The sequence below is a fragment of the Equus asinus genome, chromosome 11 (genome assembly GCF_041296235.1).
Source record: "Equus asinus isolate D_3611 breed Donkey chromosome 11, EquAss-T2T_v2, whole genome shotgun sequence".
NCBI lineage: Eukaryota > Metazoa > Chordata > Mammalia > Perissodactyla > Equidae > Equus > Equus asinus.
In genome coordinates, this window is record NC_091800.1 from 2319082 (window position 1) to 2339466 (window position 20385).

Here is a 20385-nt window from a genome sequence, read left to right on the forward strand (position 1 = left end):
CACAGGACTTAGGCCACACAGCAAGGCTGCAGACAGAGAAAAAGAGGGCACAGGCCTGGGGTTCTGCTTTTACTGGGGCAGAGAGTGGGAGCCTAGGGCTTCAAGGGCTCACTCTTTATTGGCAAATTTAAAATATAAGAGTGGGAATACAAAGTGTGAGACGAGAGAAAAAGAAAGAAAGAACCAAGTGGTCCAAATGGCCAGTTATCTAAATCAACCAGCTTCTCTGAAACAAAAAAGCCTCAGTGGAGCAGAGGGGCCTGGCTCTTTATCTGGCCCTGGGGCTGACACTGTGTTTACTGGGGATGGCCATCTGTGAGGAGGACACCTCTTTGAAATGGATGCCTCCACAATCAAAGCTTAAGCCAGGCACTTGCATTACAAAAAAAGAAACAAACAAACAAATGTTAGGGAGTCCACTACACCATGGAAAGGGAGACGATGTTTTCAAATCAAATATCTGCTAAGGGTGGAATATTCAGAATATAGAAAGAACTCTTACAGCTTGTGATGGGTAGTCTTCCGTGTCAATTTGGGTAGGTTACAGTACCCAGTTATTTAATCAAGCACATCTAAAATCAGTTGACTTTGGAAAATGTTAGCTTTGAAAATGTGAGTGGGACTAAGATACTCAGTTGAAACCCATAAGAGGAAAAATTGAGGTTTCCTGGTGAAGAAGAAATTATGCCTCAGATTGCAGTTTAAAATCCTGCATTAGGGGTTAGCTCGGTGGTGCAGTGGTTAAGTGTGCACAATCCACTTCTCGGTGGCCTGGCGTTCGCCTGTTCCGATCCTGGGCGTGGACATGGCACTGCTTGGCATGCCATGCTGTGGTAGGCGTCCCACATATAAAGTAGAGGAAGATGGGCACGGATGTTAGCCTAGGGCCAGTCTTCCTCATATAAAAGAGGAGAATTGGCAGTAGTTAGCCCACAGCTAATCTTCCTCAAAAAAAAATCCTGCCTTAGACATCCTAGTCTGCTTGCCTTCCCTATAATTCAAACTTGCCAGCCTCCATAATCAAGAATAATTCCATGAATAAATCTCTAGAAAGAAATGTGTGTATCTGTGTCTCTCTGTGTGTGTATATATACACATACATATAGTCATGCACTGCATAATGATGTTTCCATCAATTATGGTCTGCTTACACAATGATGGTCCCATAAGATTAGTACCTTGCAGCCCAGGTGTATAGTAGGCTATGCCATCTATGTTTGTTAAGCACAGACTATGATGTTCACACAACATCAAAATTGCCTAATGAGGCATTTCCCAGAACATGTCCCCATCATTAGGTGAGGCATGACTGTATGTTTGTATTCAGAAATGGATATGTTCACGTTATAAATAAATATGTTTCTTTTCTCTGGAGAACTCTAATTCAGATTTTGGTACCAAGGATGGTTCTAGAGGAATAGAATCTTAGAGATGTGTTTTCTGAAATGGTTCTCGGGTTTCTGGAATTTGTCGTCTAATCTGATTATATTGAAAGGCACCAGAGACCCTATTTCCAGTGTTAGAGAGGGTGCTGACAGTTGATGGCAGGCTGTGGCAACAGAGATACACAAAATACCAGCACCGGAGATTCCTAACCAAATGTTTATAAAGGGGAAAGTTCTCAGTGATCATGTATTTGATACGTTAATCATTCTTGACAAATTAACAAATGTAATGAAATCAGCAAGCTGTTCCTAATTGCACTTGATTAAATGAGAAAAGAAAACGATGAGCACAGGGTGTCAAATTCCCAGGTCAGCTCAACCACCATAACTGACCTGAAGTGTCTGTACCTTCCCTGAAACAAACCCTTATTTCCTGTAGCTTCAGAGCTGAGATTTCTGAAAACCTAACCCGGAGTCTCTTCCTGCAAGCGGCTGAATTACAACACAGGTTGAATCCCCATCTGCACAGTGGTGAAAGTGATGGCATTGATTTAGTAGTAATTGGGTCCTGAAAACTGGAAAGGGAACATAAGTCAGTTCCTGATTAAGCTGGAACATTTAACTCACTCCCACATGGCACAGAGTTGGCCTTGTCAGTGGAAGCAGCCCTCCTCCTCCTCCTGTCTGAGGAGGTGAACTCTGCTTTTCCTGAGGATCCTGTCATCATGTCCCCTGAGGTCATTGCCGGGCAAGACACTGCTGATCCTCCTCAGGACCTATACCCACCAGCCTTGGTGCTTCTAGAGCAAGACTCAGTCGAGGTGAACTTGACTCCTAGCAGGCCCCAAAGCATAAGATACAAAAGGGGACCCACGAGGAATTGTGCTACACTCCAAAATTACCGCATCCTTTTCCTAGGACACACAGACAGAAACCTGGGACAAGCGTGAAGAAGTGGGCTATTAGAGGGTTGGGATAATGGTGGAAACGTCACACAGTTGATTCGGTGGAATGAATTGATTTGGCCCCACTCAGCAGAGGTTCTCTATTCAATGTTGTGTCTTGAGGGGGTACAAGGAGTTCCAACAGTCTGATGAGTTGACTGGCTCTAACGTGGACGAAAATGTGGAGAACACAAGATAACATGGAGCGTCCTTGGTGTGCTGAAGAAAACAGGATCAAAATAATCATTCAAAAGCAGCTCAGAAAGCTGAACAACTCAATGAAATGAGGGGAAAAAGACAAGAACAAAACAAAAAGTTCAAAGACAGGAAACATAAAAACATTTAAAAAACCCCCAAATTTTGGAGATGAAAGTGTAAAAAACAGAAGATTGAAATGTGACCCTCACTGCAAATATGGGTCTCTTCTGGGTGACTATCTGCACTTTTGGCCAGTGGAAGCTCAAAGATGCACTAAATTGTCCCTCCTCTGCCACAGCTGTACCCACAAGACTTACTAACTGTTGCTACCTGCCGGGTCGGCTCTCAGGAGCATCCCAGTGCTGGAGGAGACACTCTTGGGACACCCGTGTCTTCATCCCGGCCCTGGACTAGCCCTGAGACCTGCCACGACTCTTTCTCCCTGGAGGGACAGCACAGCCTTCCCCACCTTCCTCTGGCAAGTCTCTTTCCTGGCTGGCTGTGTCGCATTAGGAAGGGCCTGGGCCGTCGGGAACCAGGATTGATCCTCAGCTTCTGGCTGTCCTCACAAGCCCTCCCTGGCAGAGTCCAGCTGGCTGTGTGTCCAGGTGACACTTGCAGCTGTCAGGAAGAAGGGGATAACTCAGAAGTGCCAAGCGATTCATCTGGCCCTTGTCTTTCAGGGTATTTCCAGGGGATGAGGTTCAAAAGGCCAGGTGGCCAGGTTTAGCTCCTGGTTCTGGAGCGGGTTCTCAGGTTGAGCTCAGAGCGTGTCTGTGTGCCACCCAGATGGGAAATGTTTCAGCATTTCACTTGGTAAAGCTGTGTCCATGCACGTCCATGGATCATCAGTTTGGCGGCATTCCCTGCAGGACCTCCAGCTCACACCCTTCTTAGGCCTCCTCTTTCAAAGCTCCCAACAGGAAAGTCGCACACTCCCATGACAGAACCACAGCACAAGACTGTGGAAAAGACCACAGCCAGCCGAGGGGCTACCAGCTACCACTTTAGGAAACGTCAGTAAAAATACACCAGAGTGTGTAAACTGGTGACTGTCTGAGACTATGAATCTCAGAACCACCCAGACCCAGATGTCACCCTGGGCAGCAAGGGAGACTGTGGGGTCATACACTGGTCAGCATATGGTCTGTTAAGCTGGCAAACCAGAGCTCACCTGGGATCCATCAGGCCCAGCCAGGGAGGAGTGGCCATGAGGGACCTGACAAAAAGGCTAGGGGCGTCTAGAGAATGCCTGCCCTGAGAAAGAATTGTGTGAAGAAGTACAGTGATGCTGAAAATCCCAGCTCACAGGGAGCACCAGGGTTATGGAGGGAGACCCGGCTGTGGCCTTAAAAGCCACATCACAAATCTGTCACAGACCAGAATCCCAGCAGGATTAAGTCTAGGTCAAGGGTGAACAGGGAGCCCCTAGAGGGGCTGGAGGAGGCAAGTCCCGCCCACCCTTAGTCCATCTGTGCAAGACCTTCCTCTGGCTTTGTCCTCTCCACGTGCACATTTTGAGCTTTTTACATTATTTTCCCCATTTAGAGCTGATGCAAATTCAGAGACCAAATCAGAAAACAGCAAGTTCCTAATCTTTGCAAAAGAGAAACCGGGACAATGTTCCCTCCTCCTCCAAGTGCAGAAAGGCTGTCACCGTCCTGGGCAGGACATGTGCCAGGGCCAGGCAGGTGCTAGTTTTAAAGACGCCTCCATCTCAGTGGTTGCTGCTTTGCCTGAGAAAGTCCCTCCAACCTCTCAGTCCCCGGAGATCTGCGGGGCCGTCTCTGCTCCTGGACCAGGGGCACCTCACTGCAATGAACCTGTCCTCTGAGGAAGGGGGCCTGGGGGTGTCCTTCAGTAGGCAGGGAGGAAACTGGCCCTTCTCCCTTCTCCACATACACTGAGCTGATGACTCTGCAAGGTTCCTAAATCAATGAGGAATTTGAGATTCTGGATTTCGTTTCCAGGAGCGCAGAGAGTCAAAGAACCACACCAGCACTCCCAGGCTGAGAAGGAAACAGGCGTTTAATATAACATTCAAAAGCAGCATTTACCACTGACGACAGAAATATGGCCCCTCCAAAGAGGTAAATAGGCACTAGGGAAAAGGTGTGAGGGAGATGGGGGGGTCATGGCCTCCCTTGTCGCCTTCAGGGGACCCCTGGGAAAAGGATCACAAAGTTCTCCCCATCAGAATGGAAGGAGGTGGCCCTGTGCACCCTGAGTGTCCCAGCTGTGTTCCCTGCTGAGGAAAAGGCTGTAGTTCAGCTGCTCTCAGGAGGGTCATCTGCCACCGCCACTGGGCTCTTTGTTGGGGGCCTGGAGTCTGGATAAAGAGAATCATTACCTGGCGGCCTGCCCCAGAATCACAGCCCGCCCTCCCCTCCCCGCCCCCACTGCACTCTGTGCTCCAGCCCTGTGCTGAGTGCTCAGTCAGGCAGGGACAGCCACCAGCTTTGGCTTTTTGTCTCCCCCGGAATCAATTCGCATCACATGCCTAATGAGTGCTAAGACTGTTGAGGCCACCTGGGCGGATGGGGGGTCTACCCAAGGACCTGGCAGCACTTCAGTGTGCTCCCCTCCCCCACCAAAGGGCCAGACTCTGCCCAACTTCTTCTGTTCTGCCTCCACCCTGTGCAGCAGGTGCTCTTAGTGTCCATCTCTACTGTCCCCGCGGGGACAGCGAGCGCTTGGGGGTAAAGAAAGCTGCCCAGGTCACAGTGTTGGTGAGGGAGGGAGCAGGGATTTGAACCCAGATCATCGGATTCCAGATCAGGGAATGGCAGGTGTGGGGCAGCTCAGGCACATGGCAGCAGGGCCCACCCCCACTGCCAGCCCCGCTGCTCACCGCAGCCATCCTCGTCTGCTGCTCTGCCACCAGCTGGGGAGGGAAGTCCAAGAGGTTTGGCATCTCCTCCCTCAGCTGGTTCTTGGTGGTCACAGCCCAGGGCCAGAAGGGTTCTGGGGCTGGATCCAGCATGCTCGTTATTTGTGCAGATGGAACTGGAAATGTCACTAGAGCCCAGAGTCCAGTTGGCTCCAGCAAAGGAGCTGGCTCTGGGGCTGAAGTCAATGGTGGCCCTAACTCCAGTCCTGGAAGGGCCGACGCAGGTGATGCTGGCTCCAGCTCTCCCACAGGTGGTGGGACTTGAGCTGGACCTGTCTCTAGCCCAGGAGCTGGCCCTTGCTCTGGCTCTGGAAGTGGCAGGAGCTCTGGAGCTGGCTCTGGAGCAGGATAAAGAGAAAGTTTCACCCACATACCTGACATTTCCTGTGCCTTTCCAAAGACAGGAAAGACTCCACTGCCTTTAAGAGAACTCCAGCCCATGAACCCCTGCACAGACTGTCTTCCCAGTCTGTAGTCCCCCCACCTACCCACTCTGCCTCAATGGACTCGAGATGCTCCAGCTCAACTGGGAAAAGATAGGCATGGCCCTCCAGGTCTGAGCCACTGTATGCAGGAGAGAAACGGCTGAGGACTGGACCACAGGGCTTGGGGAATTGAAAAAAAGTGCAAGCTGCCGGTGGCAAGGCAGACATACTCTATGCGCTCTGGCAGACAGATGGTGGGAGCACAGCAGCTCCCCTTGTGGCCACTTTTAAATGACTACTAGACAAAAGTGGCATACAGCCAGCAGACAATGTTTACATTATGCAGGTTACATAAGGTGTTTACATACATGGATGGCACATGCACTGCCTGCAGGGGACATGCTGAGCCACAGAAGCCCGGAAGCTGCTCCGGTCTGATTGTCCACAGTACCTCCATTTCCCTTCCCTCCACCCTCATCAGACCTCAGCAGTGGGGGTAGTTTGCGGGAGGCATGGGCACACAGCCCAATGCCTTGGACCTACATTCCACAACAGCAATACAGAGAACAGCAAATGACCATCAGGAGACAGGATATACCTCCTAATGTGGTCAGAGCCCACCGCCACGAGGAGGACAACTTAGATCACTGTTCCTGCAGGGGGTCTCCTGTCAATGTCTGGATCCACGAGATCTTGTGCCTGGCCTGTCGCAAGGCTTGTGATATGTTCCTTGCACTATCTTGTATAAACGTGCAACATTGCACCTCAGTAACTGCACAGGTCCCCCTTTGTGCTGCAGTAAGGATGTCTAGAGCCATGTGGTTCTGCAGCATGACCTTCTGGGTCTGGTCTACTTCATCAGCTAAGAGAGACAGGGCCCGGGCTGTATGACTGAGGGCTCGGGCGTTATGCTCTGTCAAGGCAGTAACCTGCCACTTCACAGCAATAGTCCCCGCGGACGGACTAAGAACAGCCAGGAGGTAAACCCACCAGGGCATTCATTTCTCCCAGTGACAGCGCCTTTTTACCCTCTCCCAATTGCTGGGTCACACATCCAAAGTTCTCCGAACAGCAGCTGGGAGGTAGGGCCACCCCCAAGTGCATCACCCTGTCCAGTTGGCCAGGAGATAAGGCCATTCATAACTACCACAGACCCAGAGACTGCCCGTGGGCACTCTGTCCATGGGGACTGTCCCGACATAGGGATGGGCATTCCACCAATACTTGGGCTGGGTCACTCACTGGATCTTCTGACACAGCTCCTTGGGTACCTATCCTGCTATCACATCCCCCTTCTGTTGCTCTATGCACGGGGGCACAGACACGCAGAGCACAACAGCCTCCCCACATAACCACCCATAGTCATCCCAGAGGCTCGGGGTCACCCAGGGCCGTTTTCGTCCATGTTGTCAGCACAGCTACTGGTCCACTTGGTGCCTTCTTTGGTCCCACTGAGCATCAGCAGGTCCTCAGGAACACAGCCAGGTCAAGTTCCCTTCTGAAGCAGGGTGGATGTGTCACAGCGAGCCTTCTGCAGTGCTGGTGGGCAGTTCTGTGCACACCCAGCAGTTAGCTATGTTGGTCACCTCAGCTAGGTGTGCGCCCATTCCGCAACACTGTTCACCACTCTCCGTCTATGGGCGAAAGGACAAAGCAGTGATAGGAACTAGGAGGAGCCAATCACGTCCTTCAGGCAGAACACAGGCTAGCCACTTATCCTGAGACAAGAGGGTGGCTGCCAACAGGGGCCATCCCAGCTGATGATACCACACCTTTCCTGCTTGCAGAGGCGCTGCAAGAGCTGGCTCCACATGCAGCAGGACAGGGGAACTCATTATTGGCCACATGGAAATCACATATGCTCCCTTCAGGACAGAACTGGCATCGGTCTGTGGCAGCCTGACAGTTACCTGAGGGGTCCAAGTCCTAGTCACCCACAAGGTGACATGTCTTGTTGTTCCCCAAGTCCCCAGGGTGCTCAAGGCACCAGCCGCTTGCCGTGACGGGCTTTTATCTTCAAGGCCATTCTCATTCTCGTACTTCCCCCATGTTGAGACATGTTGGGGCCGGCAAAAGAATGTTTCCATTTCGGCCGTAATTTCGGCCGTAGCCAGGCTTTAGTAACTCATCAGTGGTCACTGCTTGCAGCTGTGTGGGGGCTGTGACACAGCCTCTGTGGGAGCTGGCCCTCCCTTTTGAGGCTGTTCATTGAACACCATCAGCACCTGCCGCAACCGAGTTGCCCAGCCTCCCAGGGAGGAAGGCTGTGTGGCTGTGTGTGAGCCCTGCTTTAAAAGCCCATTATACCTTCCTATCATCCTGGCAGCAGCCGGGTTATAAGGAGTATGGAAAAGCCATTGAACATCCATGGTGCTGGCCCACCATTGGACTTCTTGTCCTGTAAAATGTGTCCCCTTGTCGCTCTCCTCGACCAAGGGTCAACCATAAAAGGCACAGAGTACCTGCAGGGCCTGAAGTGTCTGCCTCTGATCTGTGGCTGCACAGGGCCGTGCAAAGAGGGAACCGGTGGCCTTATCGACAGCCGTAGAGGCGTACACAGCGCCTTTGGTCTTCGGTAATGGTCCGATGTAGTCCACCTGCCGTCAGACCAAGGGCACACGCCCTCCAGCTACTTGCTGCTGTGTGGACACTGGTTTCCTTCTATTAGGAAAGGCCTGGGCACATACAGCACATTCTTGACATGCTGTCATTATTTGTTGCCACGTGAGGGGTACCCCCCAGTGTTACTCACTGTTCCCACGGTCTTGCTCCCTGCATGATTTAGGCATCAATGTAGCCAGTGCGCCACATCTGCAGACGGGGCTCTTTCCAGCCACCTCACACGGGCCAGAGCATCAGCTTCATCGTTCCCAGGAGCAGTCAGAGGCATATGGCCGGGAACATGATACACTGTCACCTCTTTTCCATGGCCCAAGGCCCATAGTTCCTGCCACATGGCCTGCCCCGACATGGGGTGGTTTCTGGACAACCACTGCTGAGCCTGCCACACAGATAACCACAGGGTCAATCCCCGGTACACTGCCCAGCTCTCTGTACAAACAGCTAAGGGCCCTGGTTCATGGGTGATAACCATCCAGACAGCCCATAATTCTGCCCACTGGCTGCTGTGGCTGGTGCCAGTATCAAACCAAATGGTATCAGGGCTTGGCTGCATAACCATGGCTGTCCACATAGCAGCTGGCCCTCTACTAGAACCATCAGTGTACCAAGCACCCTCCAGGACCGGGAGCTTTCCCTCAGCACAGGGCATGGGCTCTATGCCTAGAGGAGCCATAGGAGTCTGTTCCCCCACAGCAAGGAACTCAACCGACCCTAACACCCTCTGTAGCTCCATACTCAGGGGGCTGGAACTCACCGAGCTCCTTTGTTCTAGATAAGCCCCCCACTGTGACAAGGTAGGGGTCTGGGCCACGCCAGACTGTGGACGGGTAGCCCATGACCGGAGCCATCCTTGAATAGGGGACATGGTTCTAAGCTGAACAGGGGCCATTCGTGTGATAGCCTCACACACTATCAGGGTGGCATAGGTGGCTGCCAACTGTTTCCCCACTAGAGAACATTGTATTTCCGCTCCTTTCCATAGTTGGAACCAGAACCCGACAGGGGCTCGTACCCAGTGGTGAAGCTGCCACAGGCCCCAGCCGAAACCTCCTGGGTAACATGGACGTCCAATTCATATGGCTGTCCTGGGTCAGCCACCTGTAAAGCTTGTGCCTGCTGCACAGCACTCTTGGCAGCCTTAAATGCTTGGTCTGCAGCATCTGTCCAGTCCCACAGGGCTCCCTTCTTTACCACAGCATATAGGGGCCTCACCACCTGGGCTAAACGAGGGATAAACACTCACCAGTGCCCCAACAGGCCCAGAAATGTTTGCAATTGAGCTACAGTTGTTGGCAGGGGGTACGCCTGTATTTTGTCAATGACTGCTTCAGGTATCACCCTCATCTTACCCGACCAGACAGCCCCCAAGAATTTGACAGATAAGCCAGGTCCCTGGACTTTGGCATCATTGGCCGCCCAACCACATTGCCAGATGCTTCCACAGGGACTCAGGAGTCTGCTGTAGATCTGCAAGAGTCAGAGGTTAACATAACATCATCAATATAGTGAAACACAAGCACTGTATCACTGTGAGTCCAAGCAGCTAAATCCTGAGCCATGAGCCATGACAAATAGTGGGGCTAGGCAGGTACCCTTGTGGCCACTCACAAAATGTCCACTGTCTGCCATCCCAGGTGAAGGCAAGCTGATCTTGACTCTCAGCCGGAATATCGGTGGAAAAGCAGGGTCCACAGCATAGTGGTACTGTCCCAATTGGACTGTCAGTTGATCCATTATGTCATGCACTGAGGGCTCAGCAGCATGCAATGGAGGAGTCACTGTATTTAATTCCCAGTAATCCACAGTCATACACCATGTGCCGTCAGCCTTCCTCACTTGCCAAACCAGGGAATTATAAGGGCTTTGGGTGGATTGCAAGATCCTAGCCTCTTCTACTTTTGCAATGGTCTGTGTGATCTCCTCATGTCCACCTGTGAGGCAATACTGTTGGGTGGTCACTACATGTCGTGGCACCGGCAACACTTGCAGCAGGTGGTGTGTATGCCCCTGGACAACAGACTTAACCACATGCACTCGTAGGCAGAACCCGCCCATGGTCATCTGCAGGCGCAGTCCTGGCAAGACGTCTACCCCCAGAACATACGCGGGGATAGGAGACACAGACACTGTGTACACTTGGGGCAGCAAACAGCCAATGCCAAGGGACAGAGACACTGGCTTCAATTTCACAGTATGGCCTCCAAGCCATCAACATATGCCAGCTTCCCTGGAAATTTATCCGGGTTGCCATAAATCAGACTACACTCAGCTCCAGTATCTACCAATGCCAGCGCACGCTGCACATTTGTGGGGGACCGGTAAATCGCAAGTTCCACATGTGGCCTCCAGTCCTCCAGGGGTCCCCCAAGCCAGGCACTCCGGCCTCTCCCCTAGTCAAAGAGGTACATGGGCTCCTCACCTCAGGGCTGCGTAAAGTCCTGGAGGCTTACTTGCCTGTTCTTGCTGGGATTCTTTCGCCTTTCCACAGTCTTTTAGAACTGTTGCTCAGGCTTCAACTGATGCCACAGTGCCACCAAGACAGCATTCGGCTGCCAGTTATTTTCATCTGATCAATGCCTGAGGCTAGCAGGTCTACCCACTTTTACATGCAGGTAACTTGTTTAGGCCCTTTCTCTGCCAAGCCTGCTCTCAGCTTTGGCACCACTCACCGTGTGACACGCTTGGTTTTCTCCTTCTGTCAGCCTTCTACATCCCCCAAAGTGGCCATTGCAGTGGTTACCTCATGGCCACCAAGGACCCAAAAGCATTAGATGGGGCTGAGTTAAGGACCAAGTCCTTCATCCTGGACATAAAGCACTCATCATTGGGCCCCCGGGTATGAAGGTTAAAAATGGCTTGCCACATTTCCAACTCACGGATAACTTGCACCAGTTCCGCATAGGTCTGCCATTGGCTCACAGTCTCCAGGAGCTCCCCGGCGTTATCCCACACAGTCCGGGCGGCAGCTGTCACCCACTCCATCATGGAGTGATTTCCCTGCCCTTGGCCTAGCTGGCAGCTATTCTGGAACCACTGCCAGATGGAGGGGGGCAACGTGATGGAGGCCAGCTTCTCCATCTCGTCAGAAGTACAGATTATACTATCCGCCCCCTCATCCCATAGCCACAGGAGCCAGGCCAGTATGGGCTCACCCAGCTGTTGCCTGCACTGCTTACACAGGTCCCACAGTTCCATTGGCGTATAAGGGGACTATGCCATGAACTCTGTCACGATCGAGGCTCCTTGGGCGACACCTCCTAGACCCAAGGGTTGCTCATGCTTTACCTTTTGCTGGATTACTGGCCAAGCATGGAGAGGGCATGTTTCCTCCACGTCCCCATCCTCGGCAGTCCCCAACCTCAGTGTCCTCTGCTGTCTCACTGCGAGGCACCATTTCCAGCTCCAGTTCCAACTGCCACACCCGCACCTCCAAGGCATGCTCCTTGGCTTGGAGTTCCTGTATGCAGGTTGCATCCTGCAGGGCAGAATCCATGTTGCAGCATAACGCTGTCAAAAACAGCCAGCCGGCCCCATGGCACGCTGGGCCTTCTCCGGCACCTGCTCCCCTAGGCTACGCAGAGCCGTCTCAGTGCTGACTGGGGTACCATCCACAGACTCCCATCCTTCTGCAGGAGCCCAATTCAGCAGGACCTCCACCACCAGGAACCACATACTAGTGGGTGGCCACATGTCCGTCCCGTCAGCCTCAGGAGCCATAGGTCCACTCACCCCAGAATCTGGCTGACTAGGTCAATTGTAAGCAGGAGAAAAACAGCCAAGGACTGGACTATGGGGCTTGGGGAATTGAAAAAGGTGCAAGGTGCTGGCACAGTGGCACAATGGTTAAGTGTGCACGTTATGCTTCCACGGCCCAGGGTTCACCAGTTCAGATCCTGGGTGCAGCCATGGTACCTCTTGGCAAGCCATGCTGTGGTAGGTGTCCCACATATAAAGTAGAGGAAGACGGGCACAGAAGTTAGCTCAGGGCCAGTCTTCCTCAGCAAAAAGAGGAGGATTGGCAGCAGATGTTAGCTCAGGGTTAATCTTCCTCAAAAAAAAAAAAAAAACAGAAAAGAAAAAAGCTGTGAGCAGCCAACGGCAAGGGAGACATACTCTTTGTTTACTCTGGCCCACAGACGGTGGGAGCACAGCAGCTCCCCTTGTGGCCACTTTTAAATGACTACTAGACAAAAGCGGCATACAGCCAGCAGATGACATACAATGTTTACATTATGCAGGTTACGTAAGGTGTTTACATACATGGTTGGCGTGTGCACTGCCTGCAGGGGACATGCTGAGTCACATCTGCACCGAAGCTGCTCCAGTCTGATTGTCTACAGTACCTCCATTTCCCTTCAGCCACCAAAGCTGACATGAACAATGGCCAGCTTCACTGTCAAACAGGGAAAGTGCAGGCGCTCCCAGAAATCCTGCCCTTGGTCCAGCCAGCTTCCCACCATAAAAGAGATAGCACTGAGGAGCAGCAGATGGGCCGCAGAGTCAGAGACCTGGCCTTTCTTTCCACACTGCCCTCCTGAAGCACCCTTGTTTGGATCTGGACCCCTGTGCCTGCCTCTTCTCCTCCAGAGGAGAGCCCCATCCCAGCCCTGAACCCTGTGTGGCTGTCCTTGCAGTGGCAGGCCTGCTCATCCACCAGGTTGAACACAGAGTCTGTGGGAGTCTCTTGTTCCCACTGACACTCTTCTCCCAAAGGGCCTGGATACAGCCCACCCCAACCCTCCATGCACGAGGGCCACTGGACTGAAGACTCAGGCAGATTTGTGAGCAACTTTATCATGCATCTCCTGCTCTGGACCTGGTGGTGGTGGCCAAAAGGGGTGGATGTGGAGAAAGGGAGGCAGAGTGAGATGAGACTCTGGTGGGATGGGTCTCTAGGGAACAACTAAGCCCAGCTTCCCTTCTGGTTCCCAGGGGGCCTGAGACCCATCCACAGCTCTCTTTGACTCCTGTCCTCCTGGAGTGGAAGCCACCAGAACTCAGCCCTCCCATAAGAATCAAAAGATGAGTGAGATGCAGGGTTCTGCTAGGCCTGCCAAAGCCACAGCCCCATACTCTCCCTCAAACATGTTCTCTAGAGACAGGAGGCCCTCCTTCTGGACCCAAAGACCACTCATTTTTTTAGGTGGTCCTTTGGTCCATCATCCCACTCACAATGTGGGAAGATGCCTCCATATGTCCAAGAAGATACAAGGGCATCTCATGGTTCGTATAGTGGACAGTACCTGTGAATGATTTCGAGTGTGACTGCCTGACTCTCAGAGTAGAATTGAGGACCAGGGATGGTGTCTGCTTCATTCATTGAGTTATGCTAAGTGTCTTCAAAAGTCCTGCGTGGAGTAGGCACTTAATTGTTGAATGAACTCCAACCAGAACCACCCCAGGTATCTGAGTGGGTCTGGGGCCCCTCTGTGGCCCCAGAGATCCCTAATTGGCTATACCAAGGACAAGCACTAAGACCAGCTGGATGGAATCTCAAACTCCTTGACAGGGTGCTCTACAGGTAGTTTTCCAAACTCAAAAAGCCACAAGCCAGTGAAGGGAGAGGAAGACTACTTTTCATGGAGGACAGAGAAATGCTCACCAAGAACAGCCACAGCATGGCCCACGGCCCTCTCTGCAGAGCCAGCCACCAGGGAAGCACCTGGATGGCTGACCCCATTCATCCCTGGGAGAACCCTAGGAAGTTCATCCTCCCCAATTCCACTTTTCAGAGGAGCAAACTGAGGCTCAGAGAGATGTGGTGACATTCCCGAGACACACAGCTGGCCATGGGCAGAGTCACCACTGTGCTGAGGAGGAGGCGGGCAGTCACCTGGTAAACAGTTGGTCCAGGACCTGGTGGGAAGTGTTGAAGGCTGAGTAGTTGCACACAAAGGTGGTGACATTGCAGATGATTCTACCCGGGAAGGCTGGGACCATGGACTCTGTCAGCTTCTCCATCACACCTGCCTAGAGGGTGCCCATCCTGCAGACCTCATTTAGATACACAGTGGACTCATCTTCACATTGTGTGGGACGAGGAGGGACATAGAGTCAGTGGCATCACCGTGAACCACCGGGAGGATGGAGGTCTACATCTCACCCAGGAACCCCCAGCCCCTCAGGGACGTGTGCTACAGAAGGGACAGGAGCTCCCACACTGAACAAGGTTGTGGGCTTTCAAAGTACAATCTGAGTTTGGGGGGGAAGGATTCTCCAGTGAGCTCCCTCAAGGCCATTTGTTCTCTGAGGAACAACAGACCTCCCTGTATGATGATCACCAGCCCAGTGAATCCTCAACAGACACCCCCTCTATAGAGATGAGAACAGATGCTTAGGCATGCCAAGCGGCTTCTCAAGGTCCTGTGGGTCAGAACTGAGAACCGCCCCAAATGAAGGCTGACAGAACTTCCCTCTAAACTGCCCGAAGCTTCATTTGCCCTTGACCTGGAGGGAAATGTTCTGTGGGAGGCCCACCCCTCCCTAGTTTGGAGACAATGTAGAGGGCAGACATACCCTGTGAGAATCCTGTTGACTTCAAAAAGACACTGATGGTTCTTTCTCTTACATTAAAGGGAGTTTTGAGACCCTCATTATGGGGGTCCCAGGTTCAGAAAAAGGCAAAATTCAAAGATACTCACATCCTAGTGGGAAGTGAAAACAAGGCCAATGTTTCTGCTAATCTTCCTAGGAATGTGCAAAGAGGGACTTCCCACCCTCCTAGGCAGCTGGTGGGGAGGAGGGGAAGTCCAGATTCCTTTGGGAATGGGAACATGGGACACTCAGGTGGGACAGCCCTGTTAGGTACCCGGGGAAATCTCAGTTTGACTCTGGATTCTGAGCCAGCCCTGGTCATCTCAGGGTCCTGGATAGGGAGACCCATCTGTGCCCACTCTCACCTCAGACCAGCCCTGGTCATTCTTGGTGGCATGGTGCACCTGCCCCCTCTCCGGAGAGAGGGAGTAGCCGAAGCTATCCGCCAGCTCCTCGACCATCTCCTGTGTGCAGCTTTGCAAAGACAGTGCCCAAGAGCCAGGCCACGAGGTCTCAGAGGCCTGCCTCGACTTGGCCACGGGGGGAAACTCCCACAACAGATCAGGTACAGAGGGGCATCTGCCTAGACCTCCAGCCAGAGAGGGAAGGAGATGACACCCAGAGAGCTCAGGATTAACATACGGGTAAAGGAGCTTGGTCCCCAGCACTCACCTTCCCATCCTGCCAGCCACAACCTGGGCTAGGAACATGACACTGCCAGGCTTCCAACACCGAGCAATCTGCTCCTGCCCAGGGTGGGTCCCTGCTCAGCCCCACCGTCCCTCACTGTACTCCCCTGACACAAAATGAGGGTCAAGGTTTGTGGGGGTCTCCAGGTGGGATCCAGCTGTGGCCTGACCTGGAGTGGCCTGTCCTGTGTTACCTGAGGGCTCCTCCTGCCAGACGGCCAGAGGTGTTGCAGGTGAGGGCTGAGCCAATGTCTACAGTGACTGAAAAGACTCTCATTAATTCTCGGCTTTCCAGAAGCCAGAGCCTCCACGAGTTGGGATACAAGACAAGAACATCCTGTTGTGTTGAGTGTCTCCACTCAAGTGAGCTCAATAGGAAGCTATGTCTAATGTGGGTGCCTGGAGACCAGAGTGCTAAGTTCTGTTGGGGCCTGTCGCCAAGGAGGTGAACACTTCTCCAAGGCTCCATTACCTGGTCCCCTTCCATCAACCACACCCACCCAAAACCCCCTCTCGGCTCTTGACTCTCACCCTCCTTGCCCATGTCATCTCCATAGCAGTAGGCAAATATCCAGCACAGCGCCCCACACAGGACCTTGAGAATGGAACCAGGGTTCCAGTTGGAGGACACACAGCTGAGTCCAGATCTCTTTTTTCCAACCAGGTCTGTGTCCTGAAAACATCATTGTGCCTCTCAGGGCCTCCTCAATCTCTCAACCTGCACAATGGGGATGATGTTAGAAATAGCTTCCCAGGGACATTGTCAGGTGTCTAAGAGATAATACTGACAACACCTGCAGGCTGGTGTCACATGTGTCTGATGCACAAACTTAGAGATGAAAGAATGACAAGAAGGGGTGGGATGTAGCGTGGAATACCTCTCAAAGCAGGCCTGGGTTCCAGCTCTGTGATCTTGGGAAAGTCACTGCCCCTCTTGGCCTTGTTTTCAGGTCTGCACCTTTAAAGGGCCGAAATTAGAGGAAAGTCAGATATTGTCATTCACTGGCATTAAAACTTCCATGGTCTCCTGTTTGACTTAGAATCAGACCAAAGTGCCTCATGTTGGCCTATGTGGCGGGCAGCCTCCACAACGGGCTCGCTGTCTTCTAGTGCACATCCTTGTGCAACCTCTAAGTGGTTAGTAACTGGCTTCTGAACAACAGAATACAGCCAAGGGGATGGGATGTCACATCCAAGGCTCAATGAAAAAAAGCCCGTGCCTTCCCTCTTACTCATTTTTTTGAGTTCTCTCCCTCTCTCCCTCCTCCTGTTTCCATCTCTCTCGCCTGTCTCTGGAACTGCGAGAGCAAGTGCCCACGTTTCAGTTGCCCTATGTAGAGGCTCCATAGGAGAGAACAGAGGCCGTGCCCAGCCAACAAACAGATAGAAACTCAGACTTTCAGTCCAAATGAATCCTGACGACATGTGTGTGAGTGAACTTGGGAGCAAATCCTCCCCGAGTCAAGCCTCAATAGAAATGCAGCCCCTGCTTCAGAGAGACCTTGAGGCAGAGGCACCCAGCTAAGCCGTGCCTCATTCCTGGCCCACGGAATTTGTGAGATGTTAAGTATTTTTACTCTCTAGGTGCAAGGTCTTGGAGCAATGTCATCAGAGAGGAACAGAAACTATCAGTCTACCGAGTCCCATGATCCAGCCCTGCCTGTCCCCATCTCCCCTCCTCTCTCTTCTCAGGCTCCTTCCAGCCACACTGCCACCTTCTGACCTTCTCTAGTCAAACTTACTTCTTCCTGAGTCTGCACCAGTGGTGCCTTCTCCCTGACACACTAACTCTTCCCAGACATAGGCAGGCATGGCTTACACTTATCATTCTGCTTGCAGCAAATGGCATCTCTGTGAGGCCTTTCAGAACTTCCCAGGCACAGTCTCCACTGTCAGGGATCTCACACCTGCAAGAGCATCACATTATTTCCTCCTTCTTGGTCTCATTTGGATAAAATGAGTCCGTGAAGAAGGGCTTTCTGCTTTGGTGGAAGCAAATGCAGCTTTTGGTTACCCCAGGCACATAACTGTCTCTTCTGGGCTGAATCTTTGCCATCACAAGTCCATTGTGAAAAGAAACTCTCATTCTCGCTCTTTCATGGGTCCTGGTTTCCCCAAGAACACAGAGAGCCATCCCCTCTCCTTGTAATGCAGCACCAGCCCCTATACCCACAGCCAGAAAATTGCCACCCAGCCTGAAACACTACCAGATCCTGAATTCAGTTACTGCTGAGACCATCCCATCAATTTTGTAATTCCATGGTAACTCCTGAGGCTGCCTTTCCCCTGAGACCCAACTCCCAGCCTGCCCTTGGCTTCTTAGAGGAACAGTGGGATTCCCTAGAAGGCCTCCCAGCCTGGGCAAGAAAGGTTTTGAAATGTTCTCTATGAATTTTCGAGGACAGAGGATACTGCTAGAAGTCACTTGGGTGTGTATGTGCAACAGTTTCGATGCAAATAGTATCTTTCTCAGACACAGATCCAAGAATGGGGCTACTTGATGTAACAAGAAAATGGATAAGCTGGTCCAGTGTCTTCGTGGTGTGAAGTCTTAGAGGGTAAACATCATGGTTAAGAGCAGAGAATATGGAGCAACATCTTATGTTCAAATTCCAGCTCAGTCACTTCCTAGATATTTATTGGTAGAGGGCAAAGTACTTACCTCATCGGTGCCTCAGTTTCTTCATCTGTTGTTGGCAAGAATGACAAATGTACCTAATTTGTAAGAACACGGAGAGTATTAAAGGAGTTAATGTTTCGAAAATGCTTGGAACACCTCGCACATCACAAGCACTGTAACTATATATTGTAAATAAAATTTAAAAATTCTTCTGACATTGTCTGTAAGCTCCAGAGGGTGAGGCTGGTGCCGGAATGAATATAGAAAGCACTCCATGAGGTAAGATGAATCGATGAATGAACAGCACTGTTGAATGCATTATCAATGTCACAAATGTCTTCCTATGGGCATTCCCAAGCAGAATCACACCCAACAATACCTGCTCTGTCCTGCGTTGTCTTCTTTGGTTCTATCCAGGAATCACTGGGGCTTCTGGAACACTGGTACCCACACCCACTAAAGGTTCTCTTCTCTCTGTCACAAATGCCAGTCCTTGTCCTAACGGCTGCAGCCCACAGGGGCTGCACTCTGATCCTTTTCTTCACTTGAGGGAGAAGTGTCTTCCCCAGGACTGGGCCCACACTGTGTGAGCCTTGGAGGAAATGTTCCCTGGCTGGTGGCAGGTGGAAGAGCGCTGTGAAGGAGTGGGATTTGGGGGAAATGCTCCAGGTGTTGGCAGAGGGGTGGAGTCCGAGGATTTGTCGGAAAGGACTGGCCTGCTTGGTGGACCTTGGTGGTTAAATAGTGGTGGGGCCAGCAAGTTTCATAGGTCCTAGCATGAGACAATCAATATGATGGTCATGAAGTCAGAATAGGCCTAATGAGGTCCAAATTAATCCAATGTCATCTATTCCCCGACTGGCTCACTAATCCAAGAGTGATTTATGACAGTGATATTCATGTTCTATCATCTCCTTTTCATTGATGGGCTAGAGTAATTATTCTTTACATATCTTGTATATTTTTACAAACTAAAGGAAAGGTGAGTTTTAAAACAACCCTCCTTCGAAAAGTCTTCCTAATGTGTTGAATTACTAACAGAATGCGTCAATGGGAAACTCACAAAATATCTTGTCCTTGAGTCTCCAGTTTTAGATCTTCCTGATTGGTAAATTATCTTGACTTCTGACTTCTTTCCTGAGGTTAGTCCACTTAAGACTATGTAGGAGTGCAATCCTCTTGCCACTTGAGAAGTAGTGATGGAACTCTAGGACGATGTTTGTTTTGTTTTGTAAGTATATGTGTGTGTGTCTGTGTGTGTGTACGGCAGTGTTTTCTGCATCTTGCCATGTGGGTCGACAGACTCCTTTCCGTGGGAAAAATTGTGCCTCACCACTTTCTCTGGGCTTTATTTTCATGGCTTGACCAGTACTGTCCAACAGTAGAATTTAGCACTCTATCTTATGGAATTTAAAATTTTCTTAGTAGCCACATTTAAAAGAAGTAAAAATAAACAGGTGAAACTAATTTTAATAGTATATTTTAACACATTATAACCAAGATACTATCATTAGTGCATGCAATCTATATAAAAATTAATAATGAAATAGTTTATGTTCTTTTTTTCTTTTACTGGGATCTACAAATTCATTTATAGCACGGTCTCCATTTGTACGTTGAATTTTTTCACATATGCAGCTTCTACATTGAGATACTATAGTGGTCACTGTTGTAACACGAGATTCACATATCTAAGGAGCTCCCAACATATAAAAGTTTTCCACTGAATATTCATGTCAGATGAATGATGAAAAGTCCCTAGTGGGTCTAGTAAGAAAGGAATCACTGTGGCCTTACAAGGGAAGCACACATAGAATGGTGAGGGCAGATGGAGTGTGAGGTTTTCTGAGGAGGTAGTTGGAGGTGAGGTCACAGACACATAACGTAGATGACCTTTTCTCAATGGCTCATGGCTAAGGGGAAGGAGTAGAGACAGTGATTTCTCTGTGAAATATCAGGCAAGTTAAGAGACCTTGAACATATATGAAGGAAAAAGAAATGTGGGGAATATTTAAAACAAGCTTTGTGGAAAATCAAGGAGTAAATATGCCAACACATGAAAAGAAAGTAGAATTTCC

General features: G+C 51.0%; 1 long non-coding RNA gene across 2 annotated transcripts; it reads right to left on the reverse strand.

Moving 5' to 3' along the window:
• Window positions 1-4541: 4541 nt before the first annotated feature.
• Window positions 4542-19791, reverse strand: LOC139046590 (uncharacterized). 2 transcript variants are annotated; one of them, XR_011506794.1, is made up of 4 exons: window positions 17507-19791; window positions 16566-16645; window positions 9814-11939; window positions 4542-8843 (listed from the first exon to the last, which is right to left on the reverse strand). It is a non-coding gene; the product is annotated as an uncharacterized lncRNA (long non-coding RNA). The 2 variants fall into 2 exon arrangements; XR_011506793.1 differs by having other exon boundaries at window positions 4542-11939.
• Between the last annotated feature and the right edge of the window lie 594 nt (window positions 19792-20385).